This window comes from Sapajus apella, unplaced genomic scaffold, assembly GCF_009761245.1.
Source record: "Sapajus apella isolate SASKATOON/1434 unplaced genomic scaffold, GSC_monkey_1.0 scaffold33, whole genome shotgun sequence".
Lineage (NCBI taxonomy): Eukaryota > Metazoa > Chordata > Mammalia > Primates > Cebidae > Sapajus > Sapajus apella.
The window spans coordinates 22,838,783-22,861,890 of record NW_022436973.1 but is presented as its reverse complement, the minus strand read 5'-3'; the positions used below and the strand labels follow the sequence as shown (position 1 = coordinate 22,861,890).

The 23,108-nt window shown below is 38.8% G+C and overlaps 1 protein-coding gene and 1 long non-coding RNA gene across 9 annotated transcripts in view; both read left to right on the top strand.

The window, feature by feature from the left end:
• The window catches only part of PTPRA (protein tyrosine phosphatase receptor type A), a 170,865-nt gene that overhangs the window by 59,285 nt on the left and 88,472 nt on the right, over positions 1 to 23,108 (top strand). For 4 of the 8 annotated variants that reach the window (XM_032295594.1, XM_032295592.1, XM_032295596.1 and 1 more), the window contains one exon: positions 19,626 to 19,668. The exons of the other annotated variants lie outside the window; for them this stretch is intronic. The gene's annotated coding sequence lies outside the window, so the exon portion shown is untranslated. The remainder of the gene's footprint in view (positions 1 to 19,625; positions 19,669 to 23,108) is intronic. 8 annotated transcript variants of the gene reach the window in all.
• LOC116562999 lies at positions 2,042 to 11,399 on the top strand. Its single transcript, XR_004274160.1, has 3 exons — positions 2,042 to 2,242; positions 4,997 to 4,998; positions 11,389 to 11,399. It is a non-coding gene; the product is annotated as an uncharacterized LOC116562999 (long non-coding RNA).

Genomic DNA, 23,108 nt, shown 5'->3' with positions numbered 1-23,108 from the left:
GTGTAAAAAGCAAATTTAGCATATGGCACATGGCATCATAGACTAAGTCCCAAATGAGCAGATTAGATAAATGTCAGAGAGATTACAATTATAGCAGTACACTTTGAGGTTTCTTTCCCCATAGCTTATGAACATTTAAATTTTAGCACTTTTATAAACATATGCCTATTTGAGAGGTAAGAAAAGTACCAAGTTGCTTTAATTTGCTTTTCTTGATTGTTAGTAAAGATGAATATTTTCATTTGTTTATCATTATTTTACTTTTTATGAATTGCCTATTCATAGCTTTTATCCATCCTTCCATGGCTCTGTTTGTACTTACTAATTTGTAAATATCTCATTTAATAAGGTTATTTAACCCTTTGTCTGTAACATTTTGCAAGTTTTTTGTCTAGTTTGTTTTTTGTTTTTTGAGACATAGCATCACTCTGTCACCCAAGCTGGAATGCAGTAGCATCATCTCTGCTCACTGCAACCTCTGCCTCCTGGGTTCAAGTGATTCTTGTATCTCAGCCTCCTGAGTAGCTGGGATTACAGGAGGACACCACCACACCCAGCTAATTTTTATAATTTTAGTAGAGATAGGGCTTCACCATGTTAGCTAGGGTGGTCTGGAAACCTGACCTCAAGTGATTGCCTGTCTTGACCTCCCAAAGTGCTGAGACTGCAGACACAGCCACCACGGCCAGCCTGTTGTAGTTTTTTTCATTTAAACATTTTCTTTCTTAGTTTGATTTATTTTCAGTTTATGATGTTTTGTTGACACACAGGAGTTGAAATATCTTATGTATTAGAAACTATGAATAATTCTCTTTAGTATTTAGGAAGGCTACCTCACCCTGACAACAGAAAAATATTTTCAGACGTTTTCTTCAAACTGTTTTATAGTTTATTTGTACTTATTTACATGCTATTGTATTATTTATTGTAATTTATATACTTAAAACTTTAAACCATTTGGAATTCGCTTTTGGAATATTGCATGAAATAAAGAGCTAGTTTACTTTTTCCTGAATAGTTCAGCAGTTTCTAATACTGTTTACTAAATAATCTATTAGAATTTTCAACTGACTCCTAAATGATTTTGTCCAGGCTGGAGTGCGGTGGCATAATCACAGCTCACTGCCGCCTCTACCTCCCCAGGTTCAGGTCATTCTCCCACCTCAGTCTGTCAAGTAGCTGGGACTACAGGCTCGCCACCACACCAAGCTAATTTTTGCATTTTTTTGTAGATATGAGCTTTTATCATGTTGCTCAGTCTGGTCTCAAACTCCTGGGCTCAAACGATCTGCCCACCTCATCTTCCCAAAGTACTGGGATTACAAGGCTACCAAGTATTTTTATCATATTCTCAATACTATGTATACCGACTTCTTGTTTATAAGTCTGTATCTGTACCAATGCCACAAAGTTTTAATGAATATTACTGTGTTAATATAATCTTACAGTGCAAATACTTCTTCATTATTTGTTTTAAATAATGCCTAGACTGTACTCACCTATTTGTACATGTGAGCTTTTTTTTTTGAGATGGAGTTCGCTCTTTCACCCAGGCTAGAGTACAGTGGCGCAATCTCAGCTCACTGCAACTTCCACCTCCCGTTTTCAAGTGATTCTCCTGCCTCAGCCTCCCAAGTAGCTGGAATTACAGGTGCCTGCCATCATGCCTAGCTGATTTTTGTATTTTTAGTAGAGACGGGGTTTCACCATGTTGGCCAGTTGGTCTTGAACTCCTGACCTTGTGATCCACCTGCCTCGGCCTCCCAAACTGCTGGGATCTATTCTCCATCACTGTAATTTTGTCATTTCAAGAATGTTTTAGAGTCTGGATGCAGTGGCTCACGCCTGTAATCCCAGCACTTTGGGAGGCGGAGGTGGGTGGATCATTTGAGGCCAGGACTTTCAGACCAGCCTGGCCAACATGGTGAAACCCCACATCTACTAAAGAGAAAAATTAGCCAGACGTGGTGGCGGGTGCCTGTAGTCCCAGCTGTTCGGGAGGCTAAGGCAGGAGAATCACTTTAACCCGAGAGGCAGAGGTTGCAGTGAGCTAAGATCATGCCACTGTACTCCAGCCTGGGCGACAGAGTGAGACTCCATCTCAAAAAACAACAACAAAAAAAGAGTGTTATAGAAATGGAATCATTCAGTATATGCCCTTTTGAGATTAGCTTTGTCACTCAGCATAATGCCTTTGAGAACCATCCGAGTTTTTGTGTATATCAGAACCATCCAAGTTTTTGTTCGTAAATTGTGTAGTTTGTTCTTTTTTATGACTCAGTAATATTTTATTGTGTTAATGTACCAGTTTATCCATCCAATTGGGAAGGATATTTATGTTGTTTCTAGTTTGGAGCTATTACAAAAAGACTACTATGAACATGTACACATTTATTGTATGGACATGCATTTTTATTTCTCTTAAGATAAATGCCCAGAAGTGCCATTTGTTTTTGTCATTGATTAAGTGTAATTTAATTTTTAAAAGAAAATGCCAAAACTGTTTTCCAAAGTGCCTGTAGTATTTGCCATTACCACTAACATTGTAGGAGAGATGCAGTTTCTCTGGATCCTCATGAGAATTTGACATTGTCACCATTTTACAATTTTAGTCATTCTGATATTTGTATAGTAGTATCTCATCATGGCTTTAATTTGCATCTCCTGATGTCTAAAGATGTTAAATCTTTTTCTTTTTCTTTTCTTTTTTTTTTCTTTGAGACAGTCTCGCTGTGTCACCCAGGCTGGAGTGCAGTGATGCAATCTCAGCTCACTGCAGGCATGTGCCACCACATCCAATTAATTTTTTTTTTTTTTTTGTATTTTTGGTAGAGACAGGGTTTGGTCATGTTGGCCAGGCTGGAGTTAAAACACTTTTTCATGTGCTTATTTGCCATATATATAAGCTCTTCAGTGAAATGTTTCTTTGTGTCTTTTGTTCATGTTTGTTTGTTTGAGATGGATTCTTGCTTTCTTGCCTAGGCTAGAGTGCAGTGGCACGATCTCGGCTCTCTGCTTCCCAGGGTTCAAGCGATTCTCCTGCCTCAGCCTCCTAAGTAGTTGGGATTACAGGCACACACCACCATGCCTGGCTAATTTTTGTATTTTTAGTAGAAATAGGGTTTCACCATGTTAGTTAGGCTGGTCCCGAACTCCTGACCTCGTGATCCACCCGCCTTGGCCTCCCAAAGTGCTGGGATTACAGGCATGAGCCATGGCACCCGGCCATCTTTTGTTGATTTTTCTTTTTAATTTATTTTTCTTTTTAATTTATTTTTCTTTTTATTTTATTTTTTATTTTTTTAATTTTTTTGAACACCCACCTGCCTCTCCTCTTTTGTTCATTTTTAATGGGATTTTATTGCTTTATTACTATTACATTTACAGTTAAATATACTTTATTTTTAAATTATTTTAAAATTTATTTTAATTGACAAGTAAAAGTTACATATGTATATAATATACAATGTGATATTTTTATATATGTGTATATTGTGGAATGGCTAAATCAAACTAATTAACATATGCATTACTTTACATATTATATTTTCGTGGTGAGAACACATAATCTACTCTCAGTAATTTCCAAATAAACTATATTCTTTATTTCTTACATGTGGGGGCTAAAAATTAAAATAACTGAACTCATGGAGATAGAAAGTAAAATGATGGTTACCAGAGTTTGGGAAGTAGAGCAGGGGAAATGGGATGTTTAATGGATACAAAATATAGTTAGATAGAATGAATATGATCTAGTATTTGGTAGCACAACAGTGCTATCGAATTATATAGTCAGCAACAACTTATTGTATGTCTTAAAATAAGTAAAAGAGTGGAATTGGAATGCCCCTAAATAAATGCTTGAAGTGATGGATACCCTATTTACGCTGATGTTGTTATTATACATTGTAAGTTTGTATCAAAGCATCACATATAGCTTTTAAATGTATATACCCATTATGTACCCATAATAATAAAAAAAATCAAAAATATGCTGAGATGTGCCTGAAATATCTGTGTATATATAGACATGCATATTAAAACGGTTTTTAGGTGGGCGTGATGGCTCACACCTGTAATCCTAGCACTTTGGTAGGCCAAGGTGGGCAGATCATCTGAGGTTAGGAGTTCAGGACCAGCCAGTTTCACCCTGGCCAACAGGGTGAAACTCCATCTCTACTAAAAATACAAAAAATTAGCTGGGCATAGTGGCAATCACCTATAGTTCCAGATACTTGGGAGGCTGAGAAGGCAAATTGCTTGAACCTGGGAGTTGGAGGTTACATTGAGCCAAGATAGTGCCATTGCACTCCAGCCTGGACTACAAGAGTGAAACTCCTCAAAAAAAGAAAAGAAAAGAAAAGAAAAAATTAGCCAGGTATGGTACATGCCTGTAGTCCCAGTTACTGTAGAGGCTGAGGTGGGAGGATCGTTTGAGTCCAGGAGGCGGAGGTTGCAGTGAGCCGAGATTGCTCCACTGCACTCCAGCACGGATGACAGAATGAGACCCTGTCTCAAAAAAGAAAAAAAAAAAACAGTCTGGGCACCATGGCTCACACCTGTAATCCTAGCACTTTGGGAGGCTGAGGCAGGAGGATCACCAGAGGTCAGGAGTTGAAGACCAGCCTGGCCAACATGGTGAAACCCTGACTCTACTAAAATACAAAAACCAGCCAGGCATGATGGTGGGTGCCTGTAATCCCAGCTACTCAGGAGACTGAGACGGGTGAATCACTTGAACCTGGTAGACAGCGGTTGCAATGAGCCGAGGTCACGCCACTGCACTCCAGCCTGGGCAGCTAAGGGAGACTCCATCTCCAAAATAAATAAGTACGCTTCATTTAATTTTAGTCACAAGACATATATTTTAAATATGCAAATCTCAAATCTATTAAATCTTTACAGACTGATTCTTTCCAGATCAGAGCATATGTATTCAGGATAATGCCAAATAACAGAGAAAATTGGAACACAGCAGCCTGTTTTCAGTGATCAGACGTCACCCCTTAAGGCTGCAATGAAAGAGCTGTGTGCCTTTGAAATCCTTTTTTGTAATGCTACTTTGTGCAATAAAAATGACATATTAATATCCTTTTTAAAAATACATACAATGTATTGTTATTAACTGTAGTCACCATGATGTACAATTGATCTCTTGAACTTGTTCCTCCTAACTGAATTTTGTGTTCTTTGTCCAGTATTTCCCCAATTCCCCTACCTACCAACCTCTGGTAACCACCATTTTACTCTCTATTTCTATGAGTTCAACTTTTTACCCTCCACATGTAAGCGGGATCGTGCGATATTTGTCTTCGTATATCTGGGTTTTTTTAAGACTGAGTTTTGCTCTTGTTGCCCAGGCTGGAGTGCAAGGCTCAATCTCAGCTCACCACAACCTCTGTCTCCTGCGTTCAAGTGATTCTTCTGCCTCAGCCTCCCGAGTAGCTGGGATTACAGGAGTGTGCCACCACACCAGCTAATTTTTGTATTTTTAGTAGAGTTAGGTTTTCACCATGCTAGTCAGGCTGGTCTCAAACTCCCTCAGCTTCCCCATTACAGGCACATGCTTCTACACTCAGCTAATTTAAAAAAATTGTTTGTAGAGGCCAGGTGTGGTGGCTCACACCTGTAATCCCAACACTTTGGAAGGCTGAGGTGGGTGGATCACCCAAAGTCAGGAGTTCAAGACCAGCTTGAATGACATGGTGAAACACCGTTTCTACTAAAAATACAAAAAAAAAAAAAAAAATCCAGGCGTGGTGGCGCATGCCTGTAATCCCAGCTACTTGGGAGGCTGAAGCAGGAGAATGACTTGAACCCGGGAGGCAGAGGTTGCAGTGAGCCAAGATCACGGCATTACCCTACAGCCTGGGCAACAAGAATAAAAATCCGTCTCAAAAAAAATTCAAAAAAAATAAAAATTGTTCATAAATACAGGATCTCACAAAATTGACCAGGCTGGTCTCAAACTCCTGGCTTCAAGCAGTCTTCCTGTCTTGGCCTCCCAAAATGCTGGGATTACAGGAATGATCCACTGAACCCAGCCTTATTTTTAATTTTTTGAGGACCCTCCACATATGTTTTTCATAATGGCTGTACCTTCTCACCTTATTGTATAATGGTGCATTTCTTAGAATGTATCCTTACTAGGTGACACATAACTGTATTTGAAGTAGTTTATTATAGATAGCATATAGTTGGATCTTTTTTTTTAAAGTGGAGACAGGGTCTCGCTATGTTGCCCAGGCTCATCTTGAACTACTGGGCTCAACCAATATGCCTGCCTCAGCCTCCCAAAATGTTGGTAGTATAGGCATGAGCCACCATGCCTGGCCTAGGTCTTTTTTTTTTGAGATGGGGTCTCACTTTTGTCACCCAATCTCCTAGGTTCAATCAGTCCTCCACCTTAGCCTCCTGAGTAGCTGGGATTACAGATTCATGCCATCACACCTGGCTAATTTTTGTTTTGTTTTGGGGTTTTTTGGTAGAGACAGGATTTTGCCATGTTGCCCAGGCTGGTCTCGAACTCCTGGGCTCAAGTGATCCACCTGCCTTGGCCTCCCAAAGTGCTGGGATTACAGGCATAAACCATCACACCTGGCCTAGTTAGGTTCTTTTTTGAAAGAATCAATTATATTTATTTCTTTTAGTTGGCATGTATAAACCATTACATTGAATATAATTATTGATACTTTTGGATTTAAATTTGGCATTTTTGTTTCATTGGTTATTTTCTTCTTCTGTTTTCCCTTTCCTGTTTTACTGTGGGTTCCTTGAACATTTTTTAGTACTTCATTTTGAGTGTATCTCTTTATAAAGTTTTTTGTGTGATTGCTTTTTTACAGTCTGTTAATATCAACTTTACCACCTTAAGTAGAATGTAGAAACTTTACCACCTTTTAGTTCCTTCTGCCTTCCTTCTTTATGGTACAGTTGTCTTAAATATTACCTCTACATACAATGAGAACCACATCAGGCACTGCTGAAATTTTTACTTTAAATCATCAAACATAATTTTTTTTGAGACGGAGTTTCGATCCTGTTGCAGGAGTGCAATGGTGCAATCCCGGCTCACCGCAACCTCCACCTCCCAGGTTCAAGCGATTCTCCTGCCTCAGCCTCCCAAGTAGCTGGGATTACAGGCATGAGCCACCATGCCCAGCTAATTTTCTGTTTTTAGCAGAGACAAGATTTCTCCATGTTGGTCAAACTCGCAACCTCAGGTAATCTGCCCGCTTCAGCCTCCCAAAATGCTGGGATTACAGGAGTGAGCCACTGTGCCCGGCCGTAATTTTTAAAACTCAAGAAGAGAAGAATTGCTTAATTAGTGTATGTACGTGTATATGTATTTTTATTTCATTTTTATTTCTGAAGGATATATTCACTGTCTATAGAATTTTGACTTGATAGTTATTTTCTTTCAGCATTTGAAAAATATTGTATCCATCCTTGTGGTTTCCATGGTTCCTGATGAAAAATCTATTGTCTTTCAAATTGTTATTCTCCTGTAAGTAATGTTGTTTCTCTCTAGCTGCTTTCAGTACTTTTCTTTAGTTTTTAGAAGTTTGAATCTGTAAGTTTATATCTAAATTTGAGGCCAAGTGTGGTGGCTCATGCCCATAATCCCAGCACTTTGAGAGGCCAAGGCAGGAGGATTGCATGAGCCCAGGAGTTTGAGACCAGCCTGGACAACATAGTGAGACCCACCTCTAAAACAGACAGATAGATAGTTGATTGATTGATTGATTGATTGATAGATAGATAGATAGATAGATAGAATTGTTTTGTTTTGTTTGAGACAGAGCCTTGCCATATCACCCAGAGTGGAGTGCAGTGGTGCAATCTTGGTTCATTACAACCTTTGCCCCCTAGGTTCAAGCAATTCTCCTGCCGCAGCCTCCCTAGTAGCTGGGATTACAGGCACCCGCCACCATGCCTGGCTCATTTTTTGTATTTTTAGTAGAGAGGGGGTTTCACCATGTTGGCCAGGCTGGTCTTGAACTCCTGACCTCAGGTGATCCACCTGTCTTGACCTCCCAAAGTGCTGGGATTACAGGCGTGAGCCATGGCTCCCAGCCGATAGATAGTTTTTAGCCATTATGTCTTCAATTTAAAAAAACAATTTCTCCATTCTGCCCTTACTCTTGGGACATTGATAACACAGATGTTAGATTTTTGTTATTATCCCACAGGACCTTGAAACTGTGTTCATTTCTTTTCAGTCTACTTTCTCTCTTGTACAGACTGGATGATTTCCATTCACTTGTTTTTAGCTTAACTGATTGTTTCCTTTGTCATTTCTGTTCTGCTATTGAGCCCATCCAGTGGGTCTTTTTCATTTCGGAAATTTTATTTTTTATTTTTAAAAATTTCATTTGGTACTCCTTATATCTTATATATGCTGAGTGTTTATAATGTCTTGTTTGAGCAGTTTCATGATACACATCTGTATCATCTTGGTATTGTCATCTGTTGATTGCCTTTTTTCATTCAAGTTGAGATTGTCATGTTCCTGATATAATGAGTAATTTTGGATGGCATCCTGGCACTTGGAATATTATGCTATGAGATTCTGGTTCCTGTCTAAATTTTTATATTTAACAGGTGGTCAACCTGTTTAGGTTTAGAACACATACCCTCGCCCACTTTTGTTGGCTGTGGTTCAGTTTTCAGTCTTGCTGTGCTGTTCTGGTCTGTGCTACCGAGAGGCCAGTCTGAAATTTAGGTGTTATTCCAGAGCAGTGTTTAGTTCTTATGCCTTTTGCTGTGTTGTTTCTAGTCATTTTTACACATGGGTTACTCAGAAGCACGTTTAGGATATCATACACAGATTTAGAGAATTCATTTCTCTAGCTCTCTCCTCACCATAATCCTTTCCAATTCTGTAGTTTTGCTGGGGTTAGGACTCCATCTGGTTCTTCCAGGATAGAGAAAGATGACTTCACCCACATTCTCTGCAGCTGTAACATGGAGAAGAGGGAACAGTTGTGCCACCTCATTATGGCAGAGTTGTATCGGAAGGCAGAATGCTAGTCACAATTTCTGGGCCACAGTGTCTGGTAAGGAAAAGAAGGGGTACCCCCTCCCCTTTTTTAGTTTGCCTGGACTGGGATAGGCATGGTCAAAATGTTTTTGTTCTGCTGAGCTGCACCTTTCCCAGTTCTTGACCTAGAGAGGGCAGGCTTTTCTTGGCAATTTCTTGTCTGTGCTCATTGGTCCTTTTAGGCTGTGACTCCAGAGCCTGGGCTAGGACATATTAGAAGTTAAACCAAATAAAAAAATAGGGAGCTTCCTGTTGTGTCAGTCCTCATGTCCCCTGGTCCCTAGTCAGTCTACCTTCTTTTTTTACTTTTCAGAATATTTCTGTCACTTGAGTCATGAATTTTATCTAGAATGTTTGGTTATAATCAGTGGAAGGGGTCAGGTGCGGTGGTTTATGCCTATATTCTCAGCACTTTGGGAGGCCGAGGTGGGCAGATCACCTGAGGTCAGGAGTTTGAGACCAGCCTGGCCAATATGGTGAAACTCCATCTCTACTAAAAATACAAAAATTAGCCAGGCATGGTGGCATATACCTGTAGTCCCAGCTACTCGGGAGGCTGAGGCAGGAGAATCGCTTGAACCCGAGAGGCGGAGGTTGCAGTGAGCCGAGATTATGCCACTGCACTCCAGCCTGGGGACAGAGCGAGACTCCATCTCAAAAAAAAAAAAAAAAAAAATTAGCTGGGTGTGGTGATGGGCGCCTGTAATCCCTGCTACTCCAGAGGCTGAGACAGGAAAATCATTTGAACCCAGGGAGGAATAGGATGGAATATGCCTATTCCATCTTTTCCTGAACTCTAAATTGCTGCTGCAGTTTGTGGGTTTTTTTGTTTGTTTGTTTGTTTTGAGATGGAGTCTCACTCCATCACCCAGGCTGGAGTGCAGTGGCCTGATCTCAGCTCATTGCAATGTCTGCCTCCTGAGTTTAAGCAGTTCCCCACCTCAGCCTCCCGAATAGCTGGGATTACAGGCGTGTGCCACCATGCCTGGCTAATTTTTTACATTTTTAGTAGAGACAGGGTTTCACCATCTTGGTCAGGCTGATCTCGAACTCCTGACCTTGTGATCCACCTGCCTCAGCCTCCCAAAGTGTTGGGATTACAGGTGTGAGCCACTGCGCCCGGCCTCCTGCTGCAGTTTTAAATTATGAACTTTATATTTAGTTCCAATAGTTTTTTTTTTTTTTTTTTAACCTATGTACACAGTCTTTCAAATACAAATAACAGTTTGGGGATTTTTCCTTCAATAATTATATCTTGTTTTCTTTTTTTTTTGAAAAAGAGATGAGGTCTCACTGTATTGCCTAGGCTGGACTTGAACTCCTGTGCTTTGGCATATACTAATATGTTTTCATACCTCCTGAATATCTCCTTACTTGTAACACTTTTGCATCTCCACCAGTAACTTCTAACTGGACTGCCCTCAGCCTTCCAAGTAACTGGGACTACAGGCACATATACCTATACCTGTTTTCTTATCCAATTATCTACTTTTTCAACAGGGTTGTCAAACTATTGTCTGTCTCCCATATCCAGCTCACTGCCTGTTTTGGTATGGCGGACAAGCTCAGAATGAGTTTTCTTTTTTTTTTTGGAGACAGTTCTCACTTTGTCACCCAGGCCAGAGTGCACTGGTGTAAACACAGCTCACTTCGGCCTTGACCTCCTGGGCTTAAGGGATCCTCCTGCCTCAGAGAGAGAGAGAGAGAGAGAGAGAGAAGAAAGAAATTATATGAAATTCAAATTTCAACATTTTATTAGAATATGCCATATTCATTTGTTTATATGTTGTCTATGGCTGCCTTCATGATACGACGGCAGAGTTGAGTAGTTGGAGCAGAGACTAATTGCCAGCCCTTGTTCCAAATGATTAGTAAATCTTAAAGGTGATTGCCAGCATCCCTTTCTTGACCTGCTTTAATGATACTGATTTTAATGTTTGGCTTTTCTGTATGTTGTTGTCCATTATTTCGAGATTCATAATTTTCTCTGGTGAAAAATTCTTTTGTTTCTGGTTTGTTTGTTTTTAGACAGGGTCTTGCTTTGTCACCCAGGCTGGAGTACAGTGGCACGATCTCAGCTAACTTCAACCTCTGCCCCCTGGGTTCAAGCATTTCTCCTACCTCAGCTTCCAAAGTAGCTGGGATTATAGGTGCCCGCCACCATGCCTGGCTAATTTTTGTATTTTTAGTAGAGACGGGGTTTCACCATGTTCGCTAGGCTGGTCTCAAACTCCTGACCTCAGGTGATCCGCCTCAGGCTCCCAAAGTGCTGGGATTACAGGCATGAGTCACCGCGCTCGGCCTCTTTTCCTCTGTTATCTGACTCACTGGATGGCATCTGTTAGGTAAATCAGAAACCAAAGAGGAGTAGCATTCAATACTCCCTGTCACCCCAAGAACAAATCTATTATTAAGCCCTGTGCAGTTTACCTCCTGAATATCTCCTTACTTGTAATACTCTTGCATCTCCACCAGTAACTTCTAATTGAACTGCGCATATCCAGTGCTATGTTCTCTACACCCAGCTAAATAAAATGTTCGTTCCAAAATGTAGGGCAGGTAGTTCACTGTCATGCTTCTGTTCTTCAAAGGCTTCTTAATGCTTATGGGACAAAGGAAAGTCACCCTGTGTGGCCCTACCCTGTATATATCTCCAGCTTCCTGGCAGCTGCTCCCCCTTGCTCTTTATGCTTCAGCCACAGAGGCTTTTTTTAGACCCTATTCCCACCCTTTCTGAAGTTACTGACTAGCATGGAGTTCCCTGCCTCCCTTAATGCCTTCCTGATTCCTGTTCATCTTTCACTTGTCAGCTCAGGAGTCAGTGCCTCAGGGAGGCATTGGCTGAGCTCCCTGGCTAGGTCAAATTTTCTTCTTCTGTAGGCTTTTAGAGCCCTATAATTCTCTTTTCTATCACTTCTCATATTTGTCTGTGTGTTGATGTATTTAATGCCAGTTTTCTGCTACTAGACTGTAAAACTTCATGAAGATAGGGATTCAGTTAGAATTCATTCACTATTTCTAGTAGAAGGAACAGGGCCTACCACATAGTAAATACTGAGTTAATGGGTTATTTCCCCAGTGATTGCCTTTTTAAAGAAAACTAGTTTTATAAATCTGATTTCTAGAAAATCAGTTCTGTAAACCAGCATTAATCAGGCTTATCATACGGCTTTTCATATTTTGAATGATTTTTTGTGAGGATTTTTATTAATGTTTCTTAATGATGTACCATGTTTAAATTTTTGAAGTAAGCCTTCATCATGTTGTGGTATAATATAACATATTCTGCTTTCTCTGCTAGGATTTTAAGATTTTGCAGTTAAAGTTATTTTCTTTTGTGTGTGTGCTTTGTCAGATTTTGGCATCAGTGTTACACTGGTATTTTCGTGGCTTATTTTATTCCATTCTTTTATTTTCAACTTTTCTGTATCCTTAAGCTTAAAAATGTCTCTTTTAAATAGCACATAATTTAGTTTTTTTTATTATGTTTTATAATTTTTGTATTTTAATTGGAGCATTTAGCTTGTTTGATATAGTTAGTATACCTTTGCCTTCTATATTCCTCAAAGATTTGAATAAAGCAAAAGGCCGACCTCTCCCAAGCAAGAAGAAATTCTCTGGCAGTCTGCCTTTGGACTTGAATTGCAACCTCTTCCTGAATCTCCAGCTGCCAGTCTCTTCTAATACGAGTCAGTTCCTTAAAATAAATCTATATGATATGTATTTAATATAATTAATATATAATATGGCTACTACCTAGTAGAATTAATATGTACTTAATATGACATATAATTGCAATAGTACCTCCATATCTGGGGGAGGGATTATGTTTCAAGACCCCCAGTTGATGCCTAAAACCAGATATATATTTCCCTATACATACATAGCTGTGATAAAGTTTATAAATTAGGCACAGTAAAAAATTAACAATAACTAATAATAAAGTACAATAATTGTAATAATATACCAGCATGTTCCTTTTTCTCTTTTTTCTTGCTTTTTGGATTGATAGACTTTTTTACTATTCTAGCTTTTTCCTCTCTTGTCAAGTTGTAGACCCTGTTCTTTTAGTAGTTAACCTACAGGTTACAACACATAGCTTACATATATCACATTAATTGATACATTAGTACATTTATTCTTCTTAGACAATACAAAGATCTTGGAACACTTTTAACTTCTTATATCAGTTCCACTTATATATATAATACGTGTATTCTAATCATGTGTTTTAAAATCCATAAGACATTATTGTTTTATATTGTAACTATTCATTTAGATCTATCTACATATTACCACTTACATTTTTCATCACTGCTTTTTTAACCTTTTTGAGATTTACTTTCTGTTTGAAGAACATACTTAAAGTTCTTGGTATAGTTTTTGCTGGTAGTGAATTCTCTTGAGTTTTCTTGGTCTGAAGGTTTTTAAATCTTGCCTTTAGGGGCTGGGTGTGGTGGCTTGTGCCTGTAATCCCAGCACTTTGGGAGGCAGAGGCTGGTGGGTCACTTGAGGTCAGGGGTTTAAGACCAGCCTGGCCAGCATAGTGAAACCCTGTCTCTACTAAATATACGCAAGTTAGCCAGGCATGGTTGTGAGTGCCTGTATTCCCAGCTACCTAGGAGACTGAGGCAAGAGAATTGCTTGAACCCAGGAGATGGAGGTTGCAGTGAAATGAGATCTCGCCACTGCACTCCAGCCTGGGCAACAGAGTGAGATTCATCTCAAAAAAAAAAAAAAAAGAATAAAAAAATTTTTTTTTACCCTTTAGGTTCTTAAAAGATAATTTTACTGGATATAGTAATATTTTTTGGTGGCAAATTTTTTTTTGCCCTTTGAAAATACTCATTTCTTTGTCTTCTGGTTTCTGTCTATATTAGTTAGGGTTCTCCAGGGAAACAGAATCAATAGGTTTTAGGTGTGTTTTATTTTATTTTACCTTTTTTTATTTCTGTCGCCCTTAGGATATGCTTAAGTTACTTATTTTACTTTAAAAAAAATTTTGTTTTATCTTTTAGAGACAGGGTCTTGCCTTGTCATTCACACTGGAATATAGTGGTGTGATCATAGCCCACTGGAGCCTCGAACACTTGGGCTTAAGCATTACTCCTGTCTCAGCCTTCCAAGTCGCTGAGACTACAGGCATGCACCACTGCATCTGGCTTATTTTATATATATACTTTTATATTTATATAATATTTTATATATTTTATATTATATATTTTTAAAATTTATTTTTGTTTATTTGTTTTTTTGAGACGGAGTTTTGCTCTGTCGCCCAGGCTGGAGTGCAATGGCGCGATCTTGGCTCACTGCAACCTCCGCCTCCCAGGTTCAAACTATTCCCCCTGCCTCAGCCTCCAGAGAAGTTGGGACTACAGGCGTATGCCACCACGCCTGGATATTTTTTTTGTAGTTTTAGTAGAGGCGGGGTTTCATCATGTTGACCACGCTGGTCTTGATCTCCTGACCTCATGATCTGCCCGCCTCGGCTTCCCAGAGTGCTGGGATTACAGGCGTGAGCCACCAAGCTTGGCCTATATTGTATTTTATATATATTTTATATTATTTTAAAAATATATTTTATATTATAGATTTAGATATTCTTATCTATAGTTTCATTCTTTCCTTATCTGTAGTTTCAACTACCCATAGCTAACTACAGTCTGAAAATATTAAATGGAAAATTTAGCAATAAACAATCCATAAGTTTCTTGTACCATTCTAAGTAGCATGATGAAACCTTGCACCTGTCCTGCTCTGTCCAGTCCAGGACATGACTTGGTCCTCTGTGTGATGTATCCATGCCCTAGACACTATCCCTCCGTTGGTCACTTAGCCATCCAGGTTATCAGATCAACTGTAGCAATACTGCAATGCTTGTGTTCAAGTAACCCTTATTTTACTTAATAATGGCCCAAAGTGCAAGAGTAGTGGTGGCATATTGTTACAATTGTTCTAATTTATTGTTAGTTGTTGTTGTTAATCTCTTACTGTGCCTAATTTCTAAATTAAATTTTATCATAGGTATGTATGTATAGGAAAGAAATATAGTTTATATGGGGTTCAGTACCATCTGTGGTTTCAGGCATCTACTGAGGGTCTTGTAACATATCCCCCCAGATAAGGGGTTACTACTGAAATTATATTAAATATATACTAATTACATTAAATATTAGTCATATATAGATTTATTTTAAGGAATTGACTCACAGTGGGGTAGGCTAGCAGCCTGGAGACTCAGGAAGGAACTGCAGTTCAAGTTCAAGGGTAGTCTGCTAGAGAATTCCCTCTTGTGTGGGGGAGGTCAGCCTTTTGTGCTATTCAGATCTTCAATTGTATGGATGAAGCCCACCTACATTATGGAGAGCAATCTGCTGTACTCAGAGTCCATTGATTTAAATGTAAATCTCATCCAAAACACCCCTCACAGATACATCAGAATAACCTTTAACCAAATAATCTGGACACTGTGGCCCAACGAAATTAACAATCACAAGTCTACCCTTTGTCAACTTGGCACCCATACACATCTCCTTAAACCATTATTAATGTCCAAATAAAGACAGTAACAAAGTCATACTTATGCTTAACATGAAACAAATATCTTGCATGTAGCCAAACACACGCTAGTCCTTTCTCTAGAAGAGGATGTAAATTACTTAGTTGATGTTTACTCTTCTTGATAGCCTAGAACTTAAATTCTAAAGTTTAAGAAAAATTTAATAATACTTAAGTATTATGATCAGCTGTTGATCTAATTGTTTTCTTTGTTGGAAAATTTTTGCATCCATTTTCTATTGCTGCATAGCAAAACATTCCCAAATTTAATATTTTAAGGTAACAACCATGTAAAATTGGCTCACAATTCTGTGAATATCAATCAGTACTAGGTAGCTTTTTGGTTCCTTTGCTGGTCTTTTTTTAGACAGGCTCTCATGGTGTCATCCAAGCTGCTGGAGTGGCGTGGCACAATCTCGACTCACTGCAACCTTTGCTTCCCAGGCTCAAGCAATTCTCCTGTCTCATCCTCCTGAGTAGCTGGGATTGCAGGTGCACACCACCACCACCCAGCTAATTTTTTTATTTTTAGTAGAGACAGTGTTTCACCACGTTGGCCAGGCTGGTCTCCAACTCCTGACCTCAAATGATCCACCTGCCTCAGCCTCCCAAAGTGCTGGGATTACAGGCATGAGCCACCACGCCCAGCCCCTTTGCTGGTCTTGATTGGAGTTATTCATGCGTCTGTAATCATCTAATGGCTCACCTGGGACTGACATTGTCTCAAGCACATGTTTGGCAGTTGGTGTCACTGTTGATTGGGCCTGTCTCTTAATGTAAGGAAGTGAGCCAAAGCTTCTCATATTATGACAGCAGTGTTCCAAGAGAGCCAAATGACAGCTGCAAGTTCATTTGAGGTGTCAACTTGGAAGACACTTGGTTACTTCTGCATTTTATTGGTTTAAACAAGTCACAGGTCCAGCTCAAATTATAGGAATGGAGAAATAAACTTCACCTGTTGATAGGAGTGTCAGTGTCTCACTGTAAAAGGCATGTGGACAAGATAGCCATCTTTGCAAACAGTCCACTACAGTGTCTTTTTTCCTTCTGAGTGTTTCAAAAATTGTTTTTAAGGCCAGGCGTGGTGGCCCCTGCTTGTAATCCCAGCACTTTGGGAGGCCGAAGTGGGTGGATCACAAGGTCAGGAGTTCGAGACCAGCCTGGCCAACACAGTGAAATCCTGTTTCTACTAAAAATATAAAAATTAGCTGGGCATGGTGGTGGGCGCCTGTAATCCCAGCTACTCGGGAGGCTGAGGGAGGCAAATTGCTTGAACCTGGGAGGCAGAGTTTGCAGTGAGCCAAGATCGTGCTACTGCACTCCAGTCTGGGCGGTAGAGCTAGACTCTGTCTCTAAAAAAAATTGTTTTTAAATCATTATTTGGTTTTCAGAAGTTTCACTGTGGTGTATCTAGATAAGAATTTTCTTTTTATTTATCTGCTTGAGGGGTTTTAGGGCTTCTTGGATCTGTGGTTTGATGTTTTTCGTTAGTTTTGGAGAATCTTCAGCCTTCGTCTCTTCTTCAAATATTTCTTCTGTTCCATTTTTCCGTTTCCACTTATCTGAAACTGAAATTACATGTAGGTTAGATCATTTCATTGTATCATTTATACCTCTTATCTTCTCTTTGGCATTTTTTGATAAATCTTTTTTCTTCTCTCTGTTTCATTGTAGATACTTCCTTTTGACCTATCTTCCAGTTCACTAACTCTCTTCAGCTATATTTTATCTGTTCTTAAATTTATCCGTTAAGATCTTTTTTCAGATTTGCTATTACATTTTTGTACCATTAATTCTTGACTAAAATTCTTAATGCTGCAGGACTGTTCTTATTGTCTGTTTTTTTACTGATTCTCATATTGCCTTTTCATGGACTAGACACCATAGTTCTTAAATTTTTTGTAGAAGTAATCTGAGACCTATGATACATTTTTCTTTTATTTTTTTTTTTGTTTTTTGAGATGGGAGTTTTGCTTTTGTTGCCCAGGCTGAAGTGCAATGGTGCAATCTCAGCTCACTGCAACCTCTGCCTCCCGGGTTCAAGCAATTCTTTTCCCTTAGCCTCCTGAGTAGCTGGAATTAGAGGCGCCTGCCATCACACCCAGCTAATTTTTGTACTTTTAGTAGAGATGGGATTTCACCATGTTGGCCAGGCTGGTCTTGAACTCCTGACCTCAGGTGATCTACCCACCTTGGCCTCTCAAAGTGCTGGGATTACAGGTATGAACCACCACGCCCAGCAGATATATTTTTCAAGAGATAATTTACATTTGTTTCTAACTTTGCCTAGGAGTCTTCAGTCATTTTAATTCAGTTTCAGGGATTGATTTGTTTTTAAACAGAGCTGTAGTCCCTATAGCGGTGGTCAACTTCAGCTCACTACTTAATATGCCTATTATGTGTGGAGTACTTTGCTAGATGCTGGGTAGGTCTTGTAAGGAGAGCAGAACTCTCTTTGGTCTGTGTGGAGCACGGAGCTTGATTATAATTGACAGGTAAGTATACACATACCCACACGTGTGCACACACACACACATACACACTCTACAGGCCAGATGCAGTGTCTCACACCTGTAATCCCAGCACTTTGTAATCTTTTGGTAATTCCAACCCTCTTTTTACTTTTTATGTTTTGTAATCCCAACCCTCATTTTTCTCTCATTTCCCTTCAGAAAAATTAGTGATTTTGGTACCAGTGAATCTAGGCTCCAGGTTTAGGTCTGTAGTTTTGGACTAGTTACCTAATTCTTCATTCAAAACAAAATAGAAGGAGGGAAGGAAAAGAGGGCAAACATGGAATTGTGATGGGAAGTAAGGAAAAGAGCACATGAGGAGAGAGACTGTCAAGTTTCTGAGTTTCCTTTTTAAATATAGAAGAAAAGATGGGATAACAATATTCCATCTTATTTCTCTGTTTAAAAGAAAGAGTAAATGAATTAAAATGAAGAAAAGCCATTTTATCTGCCTCCTGGATGAAGAGTTTTACTGATGAACCTGAAATGTTTTGGTTAACATGAGAAAGGGAGGTGAGAAGATGCCTGAGATGTGCACTCCATGAGGACAGGAGCTGCTTTCTCTCTCTAGCCTGGCACAAGACAAGGAACTTAGTTGAATGAATGAGCAAATAAGTGGTTCTCTGCTTTGAGGAACTTGGACTGTCATTATCTTACAAATCAGATTTAACACTTATTTGCTTTATTTAAGTTCCAGAAACAGATTAAGAAACTATTTCCTCTCAGAATATTTCTAGCCTGAACTTCTGGTCTGATCCATAGATTGTAGAGCTTAAATTTCCCCAAATCCCAGCAGTCAAAGATTGTTACACCAAGACAAATAGGAGCATATTTCTCAGAGCCTTGTATTTTCTGTCTTTGGCCACAGACCCTAGGACTTAGGCTGATATTTGAGAAGGAAAGATTGGAACTTAGTAGAATTATACTTCCTGTATCTTAATTTTCAACTCTTATATAAGGTTTGCTTTTTCTAGAGAGAGACTAATCTGGAATGAGAATGAATTCTCATCAGTAAAGGCAAAGCTTTAAGTGGGTCATCTGACTTTGCTTTTGTGCTCTACATTCACCCTGGTTATGAAAGGGCCTTTCATGAGTTTTCTAGGCTTTCATCACTGCCAGCCTATCCACAGGCATTGTGAAAGTATTAAACTTCCTACCCTCCCCCATGCTTGTCTCATGGACCCTTTCGTAGAGTGCACACTGGACTGTGTTTAGCTCAGCAGGAACTCTTTGCAAACACTGAATACATGAACAATCCTCCTGGAAAGATAAGAGATTTCAGTACTGATTAGTGTCATAGCCACAGAAGTTAGTGTTTGCCAGTGTCTGATAACTATGGTGACTTGCAGCCTAATTTTTGTGAAATTATTAGGCCAAAGTTTAAGAAATGTTCATGTTAAAGTTATTTATATATAAAATTTGTCTATAGATAATTTCTGTCAATAGGAGGTTGATGAATGCTTCACATAACCTAGATACAATTAACTTTTTTGTTTCTTTTTTTCTAGGACACATGTTCAAAGAGCATAATTAACTTTTTAGAAGAAGCTAGTAAGTACTGAAATCGTTTTTTAAGTTTTTTCTTTAGGACTAGAGGAGGAAAGGAAACATGGAATTTTGAAGGGCTATTTAGCAAGCTGCTTATGGCATAATCTGGTGGGGGGGGCAGAGTAAAGGATTTGCATTTTACTGAGATTCATATATCTCAAGGGAGCTGTATATAAAGTTAGTCATATTTATTGATTTTTCAAGAACTATAGACCATCAACTACAATAGGCTTCAAAAAATTGTGAAATTAGCTTCTTGGGGCCTTCCAGCTTACCTATTATGTTGTTCTCACTATAAAATATAAACTGGGGTTTTAGCCACTTAAATTTTTTACTTTTTCTAATCATCTCTAGTATGTATGCATTCCTTTCCTGTCAGTGCTAGACTCTGTGGTTCAGTAGTTCATCCATTCTCTTCCCAGTACTCAACCTCAAGGCCTAGTTTCATTACATTCCTCTAGCAAAACCTTAATTCTCTATGTTCTCCATTCCATTAGTGCTTAGAGCATTATTTCAGAAAATAATCCTGGAAAAATGGATCTTAACTCACCTGGGCCCTCAGGGTTGCTGGGCTGCCTGTGTCAGCATTTCCTGTCATTTTCTATAGAAGCATTATTAGTCTTTTTTTTTTTTTTTTTTTAATTAATTTATTTATTTAGAGAGAAAGAAACAGCTAACTCTCATGCTGAGTGAGAGAATACAGAAAGATGGAAACCAGGAGAGGAAAGCAGCTTCTCCAGTGAGTGGAAAGGAATAGAGAGAGATGGAGTTTAGGCGGGGAAGACAGGCTTCCACAAGAGAGTGTGGAAGGGGACCCCAGAGGGGAAATCCAGGAAAGAGAAAGATGGCTTCCATGAGAGTGTTCGTGGAAGGGGAACCAAACATGGAGTCCCAGTATTAGTCTTAATACTTGAAAAAAACCATATCCCGCTATCTCTCCCTCTCTCTTAGCCTTTGCTCTTGCTGCATACTTCATGGGGAAGTCTTTGCGATGTCAGATTTCAGTTCCCTCACTTTTCTACTATTTTTCCCACTTCTCTCTTTCTTATATACCTTTTCTTCCTTTCCATCTGATTCCTTATCAGCTTTTACACATGACTACTTCTTGCTTAATCTAACAGACCGTTTCCTGAGTGCAAATCAGTGGCTAGTTTTGCTAGGGTACAAAAATTCTATATCTAGTCATCTTGAAAAAGTCACCCTGTTATTTCTAATAACTTACCTGTAGATTCTTGTAGATTTTCTTTTTTTTTGAGACAGAGTCTTGCTTTGTTGACATGCCCAGCCTAGATTCTTGTAGATTTTCTATGTAAACAGTCAGATTTTCTGCAAGTATTTGTATACTTTCCAATTTTTATAATTCTAATTTCTTTTTGTTTTTAAAAATTTTTTGTAGAGACAAGGTTTTGCTATGTTACCCAGGCTGGTCTCGAACTCCTGGACTCAAGCAGTCCTCCCATCTCAGCCTCCCAAAGTGCTAGGAATACAGGCATGAGTCACTGTGCCTGGCCAAATTTATTTTCTTGTTGCAAAGGTAAAGACTTTTCATACAATATTGAGTAGAAGTGATAGAAGATTACTTTATTCCTGATTTTCAAAGGAATGCATTCCATTTCTGTCCTTTGAAAATAATTACATAGTGTTGTTGTTTTTTTTAAATAATAACTGTTTTGTCAGGTTAAGGAAGGTTTCTTCTACTTCTATTTAAGATGATTTTTTAAAATCTTGAATTTATGTTTTTGTCTAGTGTATTTTCTACATCAATTGAAATGGTTGTATGACCTTTCTTCTTCAATATGAGTGAATTATACTTAGAGATTTTGTGTTAAAATATCCTTGTATATCTTGGATAAACTCAACTGGATCATGATTTATCCTTTTTATGTGCTACATTCAATTTGTTCATACTTTGTTAGGATTTTTAAAAATATATATCATTGTGTAAAAGTGAGCCTGTGATTTTCTTTCTTGTAATGTTTTTGTCCAGTTTTGGTGCCTGGTTTTGCTCTGTCTTTATACTGAGCTGGGAACTATTCACTCTTGTTTTCTCACCTGTAATACCATATGGGTCCAGTGGTTTTTATGTGGGACAAATTTGAACTTTGGTCAACCTCTTCAATTGTAAGAATATTCAAGTCTTTTGTTCTTCCTGGGCTAGTTTTTTTTTTTTTTTTCTAGAGATTTGTTCATTTTTCTGAATTTCTTTTGCCTATAGTTGTAGATAATCTCAGCTTTTATCTGCTATGTCTGTAATTATTTCTACTTTTCATTTATATTATTAACTTGTCTTCTCTTTTTACCTGTTTGTTAATTTATCAAATAACTATTCTTTGTTTCATTTTTATTATACAATAAAAATGAAATCATTAAAAATGAATCATTTTCATTGTATTTCTTTTCATTGATTATTCCTATAAATCTTAAACAACTTTATAATTGACATAACAACCTGTACACATTTAAAGTGTAAAATTTATTAAGTTTTGACCCATGTATACAGCAGGGAACTATCACCACAAGAAGAGTGTGAACACATCATCTGTCCTGAAAATTTTTTTTTTGCCTTTTATAATCTCTGCCTCTTACCCCTGCTCACTCCTTCATCCTCAAGCAACCGTTGATCTATTTTCTGTCACTATATAGAGTTTTACACAGTAGAAATAATGTAGTATTGTATTAACCATGTGTTTCTGATCCTTTGAAAGGGCTAGCCAATTCCTAGACACAGTGAATAACTCACTCATACTCAAGCTGCCTCCTTTATGTGGCTCTCACAGGACTTTTACACCTCTCTGCTGCTATCCACCACCCTATTCAATTCAAGATCAGGTACTAGGAAACTAGGGACATCCCTATGCTGCAGAACTCACTGAAATTATTCAAACTAGCCAGTTGTAAACATGCTTACCCTTCCTTGCCCATTCCTTCCAATGAAACCACATAAAGACTCTTGCCCATGTTTTCACCACATTCCATTGAACTCCTGACTGACCCTAATGCTTCTTCATGTGGCCCCTGCGTGGCATGGTATGTACCTTCCTCTTCAGAATTGTGAATAACTGTTTTGCAGTGGTAATCATCTCCTGTGTTGGCCTCATCATACTTGAATAATAATAAAATCTATGTTTTAAAACAAGTATAGGCTGGGCACAGTGTCTCATGCCTGTAATTCCAGCACTTTAGGAGGCCAAGGCAGGAGGATCACCTAGGGTGAGGAGTTCAAGACCAGCCTGGCCAACATGGTCAAACCCCATCTCTACTGAAAATACCAAAAAGTAACCAGGTGTAGTGGTGGGTGCCTGTAATCCCAGCTACTCAGGAGGCGGAGACAGGAAAATTGCTTGACCATAGGAGGCAGAGATTGCAGTGAGCTGAGATTGTGCCATTGCACTCCAGCCTGGGCAACAAGAGCGAAACTTCATCTCAAAAAAAAAAAAAAAAAA